This window comes from Brienomyrus brachyistius, chromosome 2 (genome assembly GCF_023856365.1).
Source record: "Brienomyrus brachyistius isolate T26 chromosome 2, BBRACH_0.4, whole genome shotgun sequence".
In the NCBI taxonomy this organism is placed as follows: Eukaryota; Metazoa; Chordata; class Actinopteri; order Osteoglossiformes; family Mormyridae; genus Brienomyrus; species Brienomyrus brachyistius.
Window position 1 is genome coordinate 37371957 of NC_064534.1, and position 16400 is coordinate 37388356.

At 44.3% G+C, this 16400-nt stretch overlaps 12 non-coding genes and 2 pseudogenes across 12 annotated transcripts; all 14 read left to right on the plus strand.

Annotated features, from left to right (window-relative positions):
* Positions 1-423: 423 nt before the first annotated feature.
* On the plus strand, positions 424-542 carry LOC125736295 (5S ribosomal RNA). Its single transcript, XR_007395577.1, has one exon. It is a non-coding gene; the product is annotated as a 5S ribosomal RNA (ribosomal RNA).
* Positions 543-1630: 1088 nt separating this feature from the next.
* LOC125735454 (5S ribosomal RNA) lies at positions 1631-1749 on the plus strand. Its single transcript, XR_007394750.1, has one exon. It is a non-coding gene; the product is annotated as a 5S ribosomal RNA (ribosomal RNA).
* A 1140-nt stretch (positions 1750-2889) lies between these two features.
* Positions 2890-3008, plus strand: LOC125733451 (5S ribosomal RNA). The gene has a single exon (XR_007392797.1). It is a non-coding gene; the product is annotated as a 5S ribosomal RNA (ribosomal RNA).
* A 1088-nt stretch (positions 3009-4096) lies between these two features.
* On the plus strand, positions 4097-4215 carry LOC125734462 (5S ribosomal RNA). The gene has a single exon (XR_007393773.1). It is a non-coding gene; the product is annotated as a 5S ribosomal RNA (ribosomal RNA).
* A 1081-nt stretch (positions 4216-5296) lies between these two features.
* Positions 5297-5415, plus strand: LOC125731905 (5S ribosomal RNA). Its single transcript, XR_007391666.1, has one exon. It is a non-coding gene; the product is annotated as a 5S ribosomal RNA (ribosomal RNA).
* Positions 5416-6498: 1083 nt separating this feature from the next.
* On the plus strand, positions 6499-6617 carry LOC125732855 (5S ribosomal RNA). Its single transcript, XR_007392219.1, has one exon. It is a non-coding gene; the product is annotated as a 5S ribosomal RNA (ribosomal RNA).
* Positions 6618-7700: 1083 nt separating this feature from the next.
* Positions 7701-7819, plus strand: LOC125732856 (5S ribosomal RNA). Its single transcript, XR_007392220.1, has one exon. It is a non-coding gene; the product is annotated as a 5S ribosomal RNA (ribosomal RNA).
* Positions 7820-8907: 1088 nt separating this feature from the next.
* LOC125732326 (5S ribosomal RNA) lies at positions 8908-9016 on the plus strand (annotated as a pseudogene).
* A 1081-nt stretch (positions 9017-10097) lies between these two features.
* Positions 10098-10216, plus strand: LOC125733898 (5S ribosomal RNA). Its single transcript, XR_007393230.1, has one exon. It is a non-coding gene; the product is annotated as a 5S ribosomal RNA (ribosomal RNA).
* A 1077-nt stretch (positions 10217-11293) lies between these two features.
* LOC125732327 (5S ribosomal RNA) lies at positions 11294-11402 on the plus strand (annotated as a pseudogene).
* A 1081-nt stretch (positions 11403-12483) lies between these two features.
* On the plus strand, positions 12484-12602 carry LOC125735560 (5S ribosomal RNA). Its single transcript, XR_007394854.1, has one exon. It is a non-coding gene; the product is annotated as a 5S ribosomal RNA (ribosomal RNA).
* A 1081-nt stretch (positions 12603-13683) lies between these two features.
* On the plus strand, positions 13684-13802 carry LOC125732378 (5S ribosomal RNA). Its single transcript, XR_007391759.1, has one exon. It is a non-coding gene; the product is annotated as a 5S ribosomal RNA (ribosomal RNA).
* A 1077-nt stretch (positions 13803-14879) lies between these two features.
* LOC125735946 (5S ribosomal RNA) lies at positions 14880-14998 on the plus strand. The gene has a single exon (XR_007395231.1). It is a non-coding gene; the product is annotated as a 5S ribosomal RNA (ribosomal RNA).
* Positions 14999-16078: 1080 nt separating this feature from the next.
* Positions 16079-16197, plus strand: LOC125732379 (5S ribosomal RNA). The gene has a single exon (XR_007391760.1). It is a non-coding gene; the product is annotated as a 5S ribosomal RNA (ribosomal RNA).
* Positions 16198-16400: the final 203 nt, after the last annotated feature.

Consider the following 16400-nt stretch of genomic DNA (forward strand, 5'->3'; position numbering starts at 1 on the left):
CTGACAGCGCGACGTTTTGGGGAAGCATGTGATTCAGCAGCTACCAGTGGGCTTCGTGCGGCGGAGATTTTGTGGCTGTTAGCGGAGTTGATAACAGAGGGTCGTTAAGAGAAGCCTGCATGCAGTAGGCAAAGGAGTAATGTTTGCCGGCGGGGGACGTGCGGCGATTAACCTGTGCAGTACTGAAAAGGAGTTAAAAAGAAGGAAGTGTGCGGATGCGGAAAGAATGGAATAATTGTGGTAGGCTGCCGGCTGAGTAGTTTGGTGAATGTTGGGTGTGGGTCCGGCGCTGCCGATTGGATGGTGGGGCTTCAGTGTGAGTCAGATAAAAAAAAAAAAAAGAACATTAGTAGTATCCAATGGGACCAACTGGCATGTATAGAGGCGTGTAATGCAAAAGGGCTGTTTTTGGTAGTTTCTCTCGCTTACGGCCATACCACCCTGAACACGCCCGATCTCGTCTGATCTCGGAAGCTAAGCAGGGTAGGGTCTGGTTAGTACTTGGATGGGAGACCACCTGGGAATACCAGGTGCTGTAAGCTTTTCTCACTTTTACTTTAAACGGGGGGCGCTCCACTTCACGATTAATTTAAATCTATCACTCCCCTTCCATTTTACTATTATATATATATATATATATTTTTTTTTTTTTTTCTCTCATTCATAAAGGCAGCTTTTAGAAACCGTTTTACTCTAAATACTTCCTGGTAATTCTAGGTGCTGTAAGCTGTTCGTGCCTTTATTCCACCAGGGCGCGATCTTCTCACAAACTTGAAGACTGTCACTCCCCATTCACGTTTTACAACTTATTGTTAATGATAAAGAGACAGCTTTTTACACACAGTTTTAAACAAAGTACTGATATTATTCCTCTTCAGCTGACCGCTTTGTTTTCTATGCAAAAACCACTTCGCCACAGAAGACTCGATATTATTGGCATAGCAAGTTCTGCTCTTCTCCTTTCAAAACTTGCTAAAAGCTGTATTTAAAAGAACAGATTGGCCGGGGTAATTCACACCCTTCAATGCCAGCTTAATGTTTAGGTTAGTGGGAATCACAGAGGAATTAGGGATGGAAACTTCTTTGCTGGTGGTAGAAGCGGTCTGGTGAATTTTTAGAGAGAAGAGGCCGTCGATGTTTGAATGTAGAAAATTGTTCTGGCTGCAGCCTGCAGTATGGACTTGTTGGTGTGTGTAGCTCCCAGTGTTCTGACAGCGCGACGTTTTGGGGAAGCATGTGATTCAGCAGCTACCAGTGGGCTTCGTGCGTCGGAGATTTTGTGGCTGTTAGCGGAGTTGATAACAGAGGGTCGTTAAGAGAAGCCTGCATGCAGTAGGCAAAGGAGTAATGTTTGCCGGCGGGGGACGTGCGGCGATTAACCTGTGCGGTAGTGAAAATGAGTTAAAAAGAAGGAAGTGTGCGGATGCGGAAAGAATGGAATAATTGTGGTAGGCTGCCGGCTGAGTAGTTTGGTGAATGTTGGGTGTGGGTCCGGCGCTACCGATTGGTTGGTGGGGCTGCAGTGTGAGTCAGATAAAAAAAAAAAAAGAACATTAGTAGTATCCAATGGGACCAACTGGCATGTATAGAGGCGTGTAATGCAAAAGGGCTGTTTTTGGTAGTTTCTCTCGCTTACGGCCATAGCACCCTGAACACGCCCGATCTCGTCTGATCTCGGAAGCTAAGCAGGGTAGGGTCTGGTTAGTACTTGGATGGGAGGCCACCTGGGAATACCAGGTGCTGTAAGCTTTTCTCACTTTTACTTTATACAGGGGGCGCTCCATTTCACGATTAATTTAAATCTATCACTCCCCTTCCATTTTACTATTTTATATATATATATATATATATATATATATATATATATATATATATATATATATATATATATATATTTATTTTATTTTTTTTTCTCTCATTCATAAAGGCAGCTTTTAGAAACCGTTTTACTCTAAATACTTCCTGGTAATTCTAGGTGCTGTAAGCTGTTCGTGCCTTTATTCCACCAGGGCGCGATCTTCTCACAAACTTGAAGACTGTCACTCCCCATTCACGTTTTACAACTTATTGTTAATGATAAAGAGACAGCTTTTTACACACAGTTTTAAACAAAGTACTGATATTATTCCTCTTCAACTGACCGCTTTGTTTTCTATGCAAAAACCACTTCGCCACAGAAGACTCGATATTATTGGCATAGCAAGTTCTGCTCTTCTCCTTTCAAAACTTGCTAAAAGCTGTATTTAAAAGAACAGATTGGCCGGGGTAATTCACACCCTTCAATGCCAGCTTAATGTTTAGGTTAGTGGGAATCACAGAGGAATTAGGGATGGAAACTTCTTTGCTGGTGGTAGAAGCGGTCTGGTGAATTTTTAGAGAGAAGAGGCCGTCGATGTTTGAATGTAGAAAATTGTTCTGGCTGCAGCCTGCAGTATGGACTTGTTGGTGTGTGTAGCTCCCAGTGTTCTGACAGCGCGACGTTTTGGGGAAGCATGTGATTCAGCAGCTACCAGTGGGCTTCGTGCGGCGGAGATTTTGTGGCTGTTAGCGGAGTTGATAACAGAGGGTCGTTAAGAGAAGCCTGCATGCAGTAGGCAAAGGAGTAATGTTTGCCGGCGGGGGACGTGCGGCGATTAACCTGTGCAGTACTGAAAAGGAGTTAAAAAGAAGGAAGTGTGCGGATGCGGAAAGAATGGAATAATTGTGGTAGGCTGCCGGCTGAGTAGTTTGGTGAATGTTTGGTGTGGGTCCGGCGCTGCCGATTGGATGGTGGGGCTGCAGTGTGAGTCAGATAAAAAAAAAAAAAAAAACAGGAGTAGGATCCAATGGGACTAACTGGCATGTATAGACGCGTGTAATGCAAAAGGGCTGTTTTTGGTCGCATCTCTCGCTTACGGCCATACCACCCTGAACACGCCCGATCTCGTCTGATTTCGGAAGCTAAGCAGGGTAGGGTCTGGTTAGTACTTGGATGGGAGACCTCCTGGGAATACCAGGTGCTGTAAGCTTTTCTCACTTGTACTTTAAACGGGGGGCGCTCCACTTCATGATTAATTTAAATCTATCACTCCCCTTCCATTTTACTATTATATATATATATATATATATATTTTTATTTTTCTCTCATTCATAAAGGCAGCTTTTAGAAACCGTTTTACTCTAAATACTTCCTGGTAATTCTAGGTGCTGTAAGCTGTTCGTGCCTTTATTCCACCAGGGCGCGATCTTCTCACAAACTTGAAGACTGTCACTCCCCATTCACGTTTTACAACTTATTGTTAATGATAAAGAGACAGCTTTTTACACACAGTTTTAAACAAAGTACTGATATTATTCCTCTTCAACTGACCGCTTTGTTTTCTATGCAAAAACCACTTCGCCACAGAAGACTCGATATTATTGGCATAGCAAGTTCTGCTCTTCTCCTTTCAAAACTTGCTAAAAGCTGTATTGAAAAGAACAGGTTGGCCGGGGTAATTCACACCCTTCAATGCCAGCTTAATGTTTAGGTTAGTGGGAATCACAGAGGAATTAGGGATGGAAACTTCTTTGCTGGTGGTAGAAGCGGTCTGGTGAATTTTTAGAGAGAAGAGGCCGTCGATGTTTGAATGTAGAAAATTGTTCTGGCTGCAGCCTGCAGTATGGACTTGTTGGTGTGTGTAGCTCCCAGTGTTCTGACAGCGCGACGTTTTGGGGAAGCATGTGATTCAGCAGCTACCAGTGGGCTTCGTGCGGCGGAGATTTTGTGGCTGTTAGCGGAGTTGATAACAGAGGGTCGTTAAGAGAAGCCTGCATGCAGTAGGCAAAGGAGTAATGTTTGCCTGCGGGGGACGTGCGGCGATTAACCTGTGCGGTAGTGAAAAGGAGTTAAAAATAAGGAAGTGTGCGGATGCGGAAAGAATGGAATAATTGTGGTAGGCTGCCGGCTGAGTAGTTTGGTGAATGTTTGGTGTGGGTCCGGCGCTGCCGATTGGATGGTGGTGCTGCAGTGTGAGTCAGATAAAAAAAAAAAAAGAACATTAGTAGTATCCAATGGGACCAACTGGCATGTATAGAGGCGTGTAATGCAAAAGGGCTGTTTTTGGTAGTTTCTCTCGCTTACGGCCATACCACCCTGAACACGCCCGATCTCGTCTGATCTCGGAAGCTAAGCAGGGTAGGGTCTGGTTAGTACTTGGATGGGAGACCTCCTGGGAATACCAGGTGCTGTAAGCTTTTCTCACTTTTACTTTATACAGGGGGCGCTCCACTTCACGATTAATTTAAATCTATCACTCCCCTTCCATTTTACTATTATATATATATATATATTTTTTTTTTCTCTCTTTCATAAAGCCAGCTTTTAGAAACCGTTTTACTCTAAATACTTCCTGGTAATTCTAGGTGCTGTAAGCTGTTCGTGCCTTTATTCCACCAGGGCGCGATCTTCTCACAAACTTGAAGACTGTCACTCCCCATTCACGTTTTACAACTTATTGTTAATGATAAAGAGACAGCTTTTTACACACAGTTTTAAACAAAGTACTGATATTATTCCTCTTCAACTGACCGCTTTGTTTTCTATGCAAAAACCACTTCGCCACAGAAGACTCGATATTATTGGCATAGCAAGTTCTGCTCTTCTCCTTTCAAAACTTGCTAAAAGCTGTATTTAAAAGAACAGATTGGCCGGGGTAATTCACACCCTTCAATGCCAGCTTAATGTTTAGGTTAGTGGGAATCACAGAGGAATTAGGGATGGAAACTTCTTTGCTGGTGGTAGAAGCGGTCTGGTGAATTTTTAGAGAGAAGAGGCCGTCGATGTTTGAATGTAGAAAATTGTTGTGGCTGCAGCCTGCAGTATGGACTTGTTGGTGTGTGTAGCTCCCAGTGTTCTGACAGCGCGACGTTTTGGGGAAGCATGTGATTCAGCAGCTACCAGTGGGCTTCGTGCGGCGGAGATTTTGTGGCTGTTAGCGGAGTTGATAACAGAGGGTCGTTAAGAGAAGCCTGCATGCAGTAGGCAAAGGAGTAATGTTTGCCGGCGGGGGACGTGCGGCGATTAACCTGTGCGGTAGTGAAAAGGAGTTAAAAATAAGGAAGTGTGCGGATGCGGAAAGAATGGAATAATTGTGGTAGGCTGCCGGCTGAGTAGTTTGGTGAATGTTTGGTGTGGGTCCGGCGCTGCCGATTGGATGGTGGTGCTGCAGTGTGAGTCAGATAAAAAAAAAAAAAGAACATTAGTAGTATCCAATGGGACCAACTGGCATGTATAGAGGCGTGTAATGCAAAAGGGCTGTTTTTGGTAGTTTCTCTCGCTTACGGCCATACCACCCTGAACACGCCCGATCTCGTCTGATCTCGGAAGCTAAGCAGGGTAGGGTCTGATTAGTACTTGGATGGGAGACCACCTGGGAATACCAGGTGCTGTAAGCTTTTCTCACTTTTACTTTATACAGGGGGCGCTCCACTTCACGATTAATTTAAATCTATCACTCCCCTTCCATTTTACTATTTTATATATATATTTATTTATTTTTTTTTCTCTCTTTCATAAAGCCAGCTTTTAGAAACCGTTTTACTCTAAATACTTCCTGGTAATTCTAGGTGCTGTAAGCTGTTCGTGCCTTTATTCCACCAGGGCGCGATCTTCTCACAAACTTGAAGACTGTCACTCCCCATTCACGTTTTACAACTTATTGTTAATGATAAAGAGACAGCTTTTTACACACAGTTTTAAACAAAGTACTGATATTATTCCTCTTCAACTGACCGCTTTGTTTTCTATGCAAAAACCACTTCGCCACAGAAGACTCGATATTATTGGCATAGCAAGTTCTGCTCTTCTCCTTTCAAAACTTGCTAAAAGCTGTATTTAAAAGAACAGATTGGCCGGGGTAATTCACACCCTTCAATGCCAGCTTAATGTTTAGGTTAGTGGGAATCACAGAGGAATTAGGGATGGAAACTTCTTTGCTGGTGGTAGAAGCGGTCTGGTGAATTTTTAGAGAGAAGAGGCCGTCGATGTTTGAATGTAGAAAATTGTTCTGGCTGCAGCCTGCAGTATGGACTTGTTGGTGTGTGTAGCTCCCAGTGTTCTGACAGCGCGACGTTTTGGGGAAGCATGTGATTCAGCAGCTACCAGTGGGCTTCGTGCGGCGGAGATTTTGTGGCTGTTAGCGGAGTTGATAACAGAGGGTCGTTAAGAGAAGCCTGCATGCAGTAGGCAAAGGAGTAATGTTTGCCGGCGGGGGACGTGCGGCGATTAACCTGTGCGGTAGTGAAAAGGAGTTAAAAAGAAGGAAGTGTGCGGATGCGGAAAGAATGGAATAATTGTGGTAGGCTGCCGGCTGAGTAGTTTGGTGAATGTTTGGTGTGGGTCCGGCGCTGCCGATTGGATGGTGGTGCTGCAGTATGAGTCAGATAAAAAAAAAAAAAAACAGGAGTAGGATCCAATGGGACTAACTGGCATGTATAGACGCGTGTAATGCAAAAGGGCTGTTTTTGGTCACGTCTCTCGCTTACGGCCATACCACCCTGAACACGCCCGATCTCATCCGATCTCGGAAGCCAAGCAGGGTAGGGTCTGGTCAGTACTTGGATGGGAGACCTCCTGGGAATACCAGGTGCTGTAAGCTTTTCTCACTTTTACTTTATACAGGGGGCGCTCCACTTCACGATTAATTTAAATCTATCACTCCCCTTCCATTTTACTATTTTATATATATATATATTTTTTTCTTTTTCTCTCATTCATAAAGGCAGCTTTTACACACCGTTTTACTCTAAATACTTCCTGGTAATTCTAGGTGCTGTAAGCTGTTCGTGCCTTTATTCCACCAGGGCGCGATCTTCTCACAAACTTGAAGACTGTCACTCCCCATTCACGTTTTACAACTTATTGTTAATGATAAAGAGACAGCTTTTTACACACAGTTTTAAACAAAGTACTGATATTATTCCTCTTCAACTGACCGCTTTGTTTTCTATGCAAAAACCACTTCGCCACAGAAGACTCGATATTATTGGCATAGCAAGATCTGCTCTTCTCCTTTCAAAACTTGCTAAAAGCTGTATTTAAAAGAACAGATTGGCCGGGGTAATTCACACCCTTCAATGCCAGCTTAATGTTTAGGTTAGTGGGAATCACAGAGGAATTAGGGATGGAAACTTCTTTGCTGGTGGTAGAAGCGGTCTGGTGAATTTTTAGAGAGAAGAGGCCGTCGATGTTTGAATGTAGAAAATTGTTCTGGCTGCAGCCTGCAGTATGGACTTGTTGGTGTGTGTAGCTCCCAGTGTTCTGACAGCGCGACGTTTTGGGGAAGCATGTGATTCAGCAGCTACCAGTGGGCTTCGTGCGGCGGAGATTTTGTGGCTGTTAGCGGAGTTGATAACAGAGGGTCGTTAAGAGAAGCCTGCATGCAGTAGGCAAAGGAGTAATGTTTGCCGGCGGGGGACGTGCGGCGATTAACCTGTGCGGTAGTGAAAAGGAGTTAAAAAGAAGGAAGTGTGCGGATGCGGAAAGAATGGAATAATTGTGGTAGGCTGCCGGCTGAGTAGTTTGGTGAATGTTTGGTGTGGGTCCGGCGCTGCCGATTGGATGGTGGTGCTGCAGTATGAGTCAGATAAAAAAAAAAAAAAACAGGAGTAGGATCCAATGGGACTAACTGGCATGTATAGACGCGTGTAATGCAAAAGGGCTGTTTTTGGTCACATCTCTCGCTTACGGCCATACCACCCTGAACACGCCCGATCTCATCCGATCTCGGAAGCCAAGCAGGGTAGGGTCTGGTCAGTACTTGGATGGGAGACCTCCTGGGAATACCAGGTGCTGTAAGCTTTTCTCACTTTTACTTTATACAGGGGGCGCTCCACTTCACGATTAATTTAAATCTATCACTCCCCTTCCATTTTACTATTTTATATATATATATATTTTTTTCTTTTTCTCTCATTCATAAAGGCAGCTTTTACACACCGTTTTACTCTAAATACTTCCTGGTAATTCTAGGTGCTGTAAGCTGTTCGTGCCTTTATTCCACCAGGGCGCGATCTTCTCACAAACTTGAAGACTGTCACTCCCCATTCACGTTTTACAACTTATTGTTAATGATAAAGAGACAGCTTTTTACACACAGTTTTAAACAAAGTACTGATATTATTCCTCTTCAACTGACCGCTTTGTTTTCTATGCAAAAACCACTTCGCCACAGAAGACTCGATATTATTGGCATAGCAAGTTCTGCTCTTCTCCTTTCAAAACTTGCTAAAAGCTGTATTTAAAAGAACAGATTGGCCGGGGTAATTCACACCCTTCAATGCCAGCTTAATGTTTAGGTTAGTGGGAATCACAGAGGAATTAGGGATGGAAACTTCTTTGCTGGTGGTAGAAGCGGTCTGGTGAATTTTTAGAGAGAAGAGGCCGTCGATGTTTGAATGTAGAAAATTGTTCTGGCTGCAGCCTGCAGTATGGACTTGTTGGTGTGTGTAGCTCCCAGTGTTCTGACAGCGCGACGTTTTGGGGAAGCATGTGATTCAGCAGCTACCAGTGGGCTTCGTGCGGCGGAGATTTTGTGGCTGTTAGCGGAGTTGATAACAGAGGGTCGTTAAGAGAAGCCTGCATGCAGTAGGCAAAGGAGTAATGTTTGCCGGCGGGGGACGTGCGGCGATTAACCTGTGCGGTAGTGAAAAGGAGTTAAAAAGAAGGAAGTGTGCGGATGCGGAAAGAATGGAATAATTGTGGTAGGCTGCCGGCTGAGTAGTTTGGTGAATGTTTGGTGTGGGTCCGGCGCTGCCGATTGGATGGTGGTGCTGCAGTGTCAGTCAGATAAAAAAAAAAAAAAAAAAACCAGGAGTAGGATCCAATGGGACTAACTGGCATGTATAGAGGCGTGTAATGCAAAAGGGCTGTTTTTGTTCGCGGTTCTTGCTTACGGCCATACCACCCTGAACACGCATGATCTTGGAAGCTAAGCAGAGTATGGTCTGGTTAGTACTTGGAAGGGAAACCACCTGGGAATACCAGGTGCTGTAAGCTTTTCTCACTTTTACTTTATACAGGGGGCGCTCCACTTCACGATTAATTTAAATCTATCACTCCCCTTCCATTTTACTATTTTATATATATATATTTTTTTTTTCTCTCATTCATAAAGGCAGCTTTTAGAAACAGTTTTACTCTAAATACTGCCTGGTAATTCTAGGTGCTGTAAGCTGTTCGTGCCTTTATTCCACCAGGGCGCGATCTTCTCACAAACTTGAAGACTGTCACTCCCCATTCACGTTTTACAACTTATTGTTAATAATAAAGAGACAGCTTTTTACACACAGTTTTAAACAAAGTACTGATATAATTCCTCTTCAACTCACCACTTTGTTTTCTATGCAAAAACCACTTCACCACAGAAGACTCGATATTATTGGCATAGCAAGTTCTGCTCTTCTCCTTTCAAAACTTGCTAAAAGCTGTATTTAAAAGAACAGATTGGCCGGGGTAATTCACACCCTTCAATGCCAGCTTGATGTTTAGGTTAGTGGGAATCACAGAGGAATTAGGGATGGAAACTTCTTTGCTGGTGGTAGAAGCGGTCTGGTGAATTTTTAGAGAGAAGAGGCCGTCGATGTTTGAATGTAGAAAATTGTTCTGGCTGCAGCCTGCAGTATGGACTTGTTGGTGTGTGTAGCTCCCAGTGTTCTGACAGCGCGACGTTTTGGGGAAGCATGTGATTCAGCAGCTACCAGTGGGCTTCGTGCGGCGGAGATTTTGTGGCTGTTAGCGGAGTTGATAACAGAGGGTCGTTAAGAGAAGCCTGCATGCAGTAGGCAAAGGAGTAATGTTTGCCGGCGGGGGACGTGCGGCGATTAACCTGTGCGGTAGTGAAAAGGAGTTAAAAAGAAGGAAGTGTGCGGATGCGGAAAGAATGGAATAATTGTGGTAGGCTGCCGGCTGAGTAGTTTGGTGAATGTTTGGTGTGGGTCCGGCGCTGCCGATTGGATGGTGGGGCTGCAGTGTGAGTCAGATAAAAAAAAAAAAAAAAACCAGGAGTAGGATCCAATGGGACTAACTGGCATGTATAGAGGCGTGTAATGCAAAAGGGCTGTTTTTGGTAGCATCTCTCGCTTACGGCCATACCACCCTGAACACGCCCGATTTCGTCTGATCTCGGAAGCCAAGCAGGGTAGGGTCTGGTTAGTACTTGGATGGGAGACCTCCTGGGAATACCAGGTGCTGTAAGCCTTTCTCACTTTTACTTTATACAGGGGGCGCACCACTTCACGATTAATTTAAATCTATCACTCCCCTTCCATTTTACTATTTTATATATATATTTTTTTTTTTCTCTCATTCATAAAGGCAGCTTTTAGAAACCGTTTTACTCTAAATACTTCCTGGTAATTCTAGGTGCTGTAAGCTGTTCGTGCCTTTATTCCACCAGGGCGCGATCTTCTCACAAACTTGAAGACGGTCACTCCCCATTCACGTTTTACAACTTATTGTTGATGATAAAGAGACAGCTTTTTACACACAGTTTTAAACAAAGTACTGATATTATTCCTCTTCAACTCACCGCTTTGTTTTCTATGCAAAAACCACTTCGCCACAGAAGACTCGATATTATTGGCATAGCAAGTTCTGCTCTTCTCCTTTCAAAACTTGCTAAAAGCTGTATTTAAAAGAACAGATTGGCGGGGGTAATTCACACCCTTCAATGCCAGCTTAATATTTAGGTTAGTGGGAATCACAGAGGAATTAGGGATGGAAACTTCTTTGATGGTGGTAGAAGCGGTCTGGTGAATTTTTAGAGAGAAGAGGCCGTCGATGTTTGAATGTAGAAAATTGTTCTGGCTGCAGCCTGCAGTATGGACTTGTTGGTGTGTGTAGCTCCCAGTGTTCTGACAGCGCGACGTTTTGGGGAAGCATGTGATTCAGCAGCTACCAGTGGGCTTCGTGCGGCGGAGATTTTGTGGCTGTTAGCGGAGTTGATAACAGAGGGTCGTTAAGAGAAGCCTACATGCAGTAGGCAAAGGAGTAATGTTTGCCGGCGGGGGACGTGCGGCGATTAATCTGTGCGGTAGTGAAAAGGAGTTAAAAAGAAGGAAGTGTGCGGATGCGGAAAGAATGGAATAATTGTGGTAGGCTGCCGGCTGAGTAGTTTGGTGAATGTTTGGTGTGGGTCCGGCGCTGCCGATTGGATGGTGGGGCTGCAGTGTGAGTCAGATAAAAAAAAAAAAAACCAGGAGTAGGATCCAATGGGACTAACTGGCATGTATAGAGGCGTGTAATGCAAAAGGGCTGTTTTTGTTCGCGGTTCTTGCTTACGGCCATACCACCCTGAACACGCATGATCTTGGAAGCTAAGCAGAGTATGGTCTGGTTAGTACTTGGAAGGGAAACCACCTGGGAATACCAGGTGCTGTAAGCTTTTCTCACTTTTACTTTATACAGGGGGCGCTCCACTTCACGATTAATTTAAATCTATCACTCCCCTTCCATTTTACTATTTTATATATATATATATATTTTCTCTCTTTCATAAAGGCAGCTTTTAGAAACAGTTTTACTCTAAATACTGCCTGGTAATTCTAGGTGCTGTAAGCTGTTCGTGCCTTTATTCCACCAGGGCGCGATCTTCTCACAAACTTGAAGACTGTCACTCCCCATTCACGTTTTACAACTTATTGTTAATAATAAAGAGACAGCTTTTTACACACAGTTTTAAACAAAGTACTGATATAATTCCTCTTCAACTCACCACTTTGTTTTCTATGCAAAAACCACTTCACCACAGAAGACTCGATATTATTGGCATAGCAAGGTCTGCTCTTCTCCTCCTTTCAAAACTCGCTAAAAGCTGTATTTAAAAGAGCAGGTTGGCCGGGGTAATTCACACCCTTCAATGCCAACTTAATGTTTAGGTTAGTGGGAATCACAGAGGAATTAGGGATGGAAACTTCTTTGCTGGTGGTAGAAGCGGTCTGGTGAATTTTTAGAGAGAAGAGGCCGTCGATGTTTGAATGTAGAAAATTGTTCTGGCTGCAGCCTGCAGTATGGACTTGTTGGTGTGTGTAGCTCCCAGTGTTCTGACAGCGCGACGTTTTGGGGAAGCATGTGATTCAGCAGCTACCAGTGGGCTTCGTGCGGCGGAGATTTTGTGGCTGTTAGCTGAGTTGATAGCAGAGGGTCGTTAAGAGAAGCCTGCATACGGTAGGCAAAGGAGTAATGTTTGCCGGCGGGGGACATGCGGCGATTAACCTGTGAGGTAGTGAAAAGGACTTAAAGAGAAGGAAGTGTGCGGATGCGGAAAGAATGGAATAATTGTGGTAGGCTGCCGGCTGAGTAGTTTGGTGAATGTTTGGTGTGGGTCCGGCGCTGCCGATTGGATGGTGGTGCTGCAGTGTGAGTCAGATAAAAAAAAAAAAAAAACCAGGAGTAGGATCCAATGGGACTAACTGGCATGTAGAGACGCGTGTAATGCAAAAGGGCTGTTTTTGGTAGCATCTCTCGCTTACGGCCATACCACCCTGAACACGCCCGATCTCGTCTGATCTCGGAAGCTAAGTAGGGTAGGGTATGGTTAGTACTTGGATGGGAGACCACATGGGAATACCAGGTGCTGTAAGCTTTTCTCACTTTTACTTTATACAGGGGGCGCTCCACTTCACGATTAATTTAAATCTATCACTCCCCTTCCATTTTACTATTTTATATATATATATATTTTTTTTCTCTCATTCATAAAGGCAGCTTTTAGAAACCGTTTTACTCTAAATACTTCCTGGTAATTCTAGGTGCTGTAAGCTGTTCGTGCCTTTATTCCACCAGGGCGCGATCTTCTCACAAACTTGAAGACTGTCACTCCCCATTCACGTTTTACAACTTATTGTTAATGATAAAGAGACAGCTTTTTACACACAGTTTTAAACAAAGTACTGATATTATTCCTCTTCAACTGACCGCTTTGTTTTCTATGCAAAAACCACTTCGCCACAGAAGACTCGATATTATTGGCATAGCAAGTTCTGCTCTTCTCCTTTCAAAACTTGCTAAAAGCTGTATTTAAAAGAACAGATTGGCCGGGGTAATTCACACCCTTCAATGCCAGCTTAATGTTTAGGTTAGTGGGAATCACAGAGGAATTAGGGATGGAAACTTCTTTGCTGGTGGTAGAAGCGGTCTGGTGAATTTTTAGAGAGAAGAGGCCGTCGATGTTTGAATGTAGAAAATTGTTCTGGCTGCAGCCTGCAGTATGGACTTGTTGGTGTGTGTAGCTCCCAGTGTTCTGACAGCGCGACGTTTTGGGGAAGCATGTGATTCAGCAGCTACCAGTGGGCTTCGTGCGGCGGAGATTTTGTGGCTGTTAGCGGAGTTGATAACAGAGGGTCGTTAAGAGAAGCCTGCATGCAGTAGGCAAAGGAGTAATGTTTGCCGGCGGGGGACGTGCGGCGATTAACCTGTGCGGTAGTGAAAAGGAGTTAAAAAGAAGGAAGTGTGCGGATGCGGAAAGAATGGAATAATTGTGGTAGGCTGCCGGCTGAGTAGTTTGGTGAATGTTTGGTGTGGGTCCGGCGCTGCCGATTGGATGGTGGGGCTGCAGTGTGAGTCAGATAAAAAAAAAAAAAAAAACCAGGAGTAGGATCCAATGGGACTAACTGGCATGTATAGAGGCGTGTAATGCAAAAGGGCTGTTTTTGGTAGCATCTCTCGCTTACGGCCATACCACCCTGAACACGCCCGATCTCGTCTGATCTCGGAAGCCAAGCAGGGTAGGGTCTGGTTAGTACTTGGATGGGAGACCTCCTGGGAATACCAGGTGCTGTAAGCCTTTCTCACTTTTACTTTATACAGGGGGCGCACCACTTCACGATTAATTTAAATCTATCACTCCCCTTCCATTTTACTATTTTATATATATATATTTTTTTTTCTCTCATTCATAAAGGCAGCTTTTAGAAACCGTTTTACTCTAAATACTTCCTGGTAATTCTAGGTGCTGTAAGCTGTTCGTGCCTTTATTCCACCAGGGCGCGATCTTCTCACAAACTTGAAGACGGTCACTCCCCATTCACGTTTTACAACTTATTGTTGATGATAAAGAGACAGCTTTTTACACACAGTTTTAAACAAAGTACTGATATTATTCCTCTTCAACTCACCGCTTTGTTTTCTATGCAAAAACCACTTCGCCACAGAAGACTCGATATTATTGGCATAGCAAGTTCTGCTCTTCTCCTTTCAAAACTTGCTAAAAGCTGTATTTAAAAGAACAGATTGGCGGGGGTAATTCACACCCTTCAATGCCAGCTTAATATTTAGGTTAGTGGGAATCACAGAGGAATTAGGGATGGAAACTTCTTTGATGGTGGTAGAAGCGGTCTGGTGAATTTTTAGAGAGAAGAGGCCGTCGATGTTTGAATGTAGAAAATTGTTCTGGCTGCAGCCTGCAGTATGGACTTGTTGGTGTGTGTAGCTCCCAGTGTTCTGACAGCGCGACGTTTTGGGGAAGCATGTGATTCAGCAGCTACCAGTGGGCTTCGTGCGGCGGAGATTTTGTGGCTGTTAGCGGAGTTGATAACAGAGGGTCGTTAAGAGAAGCCTACATGCAGTAGGCAAAGGAGTAATGTTTGCCGGCGGGGGACGTGCGGCGATTAATCTGTGCGGTAGTGAAAAGGAGTTAAAAAGAAGGAAGTGTGCGGATGCGGAAAGAATGGAATAATTGTGGTAGGCTGCCGGCTGAGTAGTTTGGTGAATGTTTGGTGTGGGTCCGGCGCTGCCGATTGGATGGTGGGGCTGCAGTGTGAGTCAGATAAAAAAAAAAAAAACCAGGAGTAGGATCCAATGGGACTAACTGGCATGTATAGAGGCGTGTAATGCAAAAGGGCTGTTTTTGGTAGTTTTTCTCGCTCACGGCCATACCACCCTGAACACGCCCGATCTCGTCTGATCTTGGAAGCTAAGCAGGGTAGGGTCTGGTTAGTACTTGGATGGGAAACCACCTGGGAATACCAGGTGCTGTAAGCTTTTCTCACTTTTACTTTATACAGGGGGCGCTCCACTTCACGATTAATTTAAATCTATCACTCCCCTTCCATTTTACTATTTTATATATATATATATTTTTTTGTCTCATTCATAAAGGCAGCTTTTAGAAACCGTTTTACTCTAAATACTTCCTGGTAATTCTAGGTGCTGTAAGCTGTTCGTGCCTTTATTCCACCAGGGCGCGATCTTCTCACCAACTTGAAGACTGTCACTCCCCATTCACGTTTTACAACTTATTGTTAATGATAAAGAGACAGCTTTTTACACACAGTTTTAAACAAAGTACTGATATTATTCCTCTTCAACTGACCGCTTTGTTTTCTATGCAAAAACCACTTCGCCACAGAAGACTCGATATTATTGGCATAGCAAGTTCTGCTCTTCTCCTTTCAAAACTTGCTAAAAGCTGTATTTAAAAGAACAGATTGGCCGGGGTAATTCACACCCTTCAATGCCAGCTTAATGTTTAGGTTAGTGGGAATCACAGAGGAATTAGGGATGGAAACTTCTTTGCTGGTGGTAGAAGCGGTCTGGTGAATTTTTAGAGAGAAGAGGCCGTCGATGTTTGAATGTAGAAAATTGTTCTGGCTGCAGCCTGCAGTATGGACTTGTTGGTGTGTGTAGCTCCCAGTGTTCTGACAGCGTGACGTTTTGGGGAAGCATGTGATTCAGCAGCTACCTGTGGGCTTCGTGCGGCGGAGATTTTGTGGCTGTTAGCGGAGTTGATAACAGATGGTCGTTAAGAGAAGCCTGCATGCAGTAGGCAAAGGAGTAATGTTTGCCGGCGGGGGACGTGCGGCGATTAACCTGTGCGGTAGTGAAAAGGAGTTAAAAAGAAGGAAGTGTGCGGATGCGGAAAGAATGGAATAATTGTGGTAGGCTGCCGGCTGAGTAGTTTGGTGAATGTTTGGTGTGGGTCCGGCGCTGCCGATTGGATGGTGGGGCTGCAGTGTGAGTCAGATAAAAAAAAAAAAAAAAACCAGGAGTAGGATCCAATGGGACTAACTGGCATGTATAGAGGCGTGTAATGCAAAAGGGCTGTTTTTGGTAGCATCTCTCGCTTACGGCCATACCACCCTGAACACGCCCGATCTCGTCTGATCTCGGAAGCCAAGCAGGGTAGGGTCTGGTTAGTACTTGGATGGGAGACCTCCTGGGAATACCAGGTGCTGTAAGCCTTTCTCACTTTTACTTTATACAGGGGGCGCACCACTTCACGATTAATTTAAATCTATCACTCCCCTTCCATTTTACTATTTTATATATATATATTTTTTTTTCTCTCATTCATAAAGGCAGCTTTTAGAAACCGTTTTACTCTAAATACTTCCTGGTAATTCTAGGTGCTGTAAGCTGTTCGTGCCTTTATTCCACCAGGGCG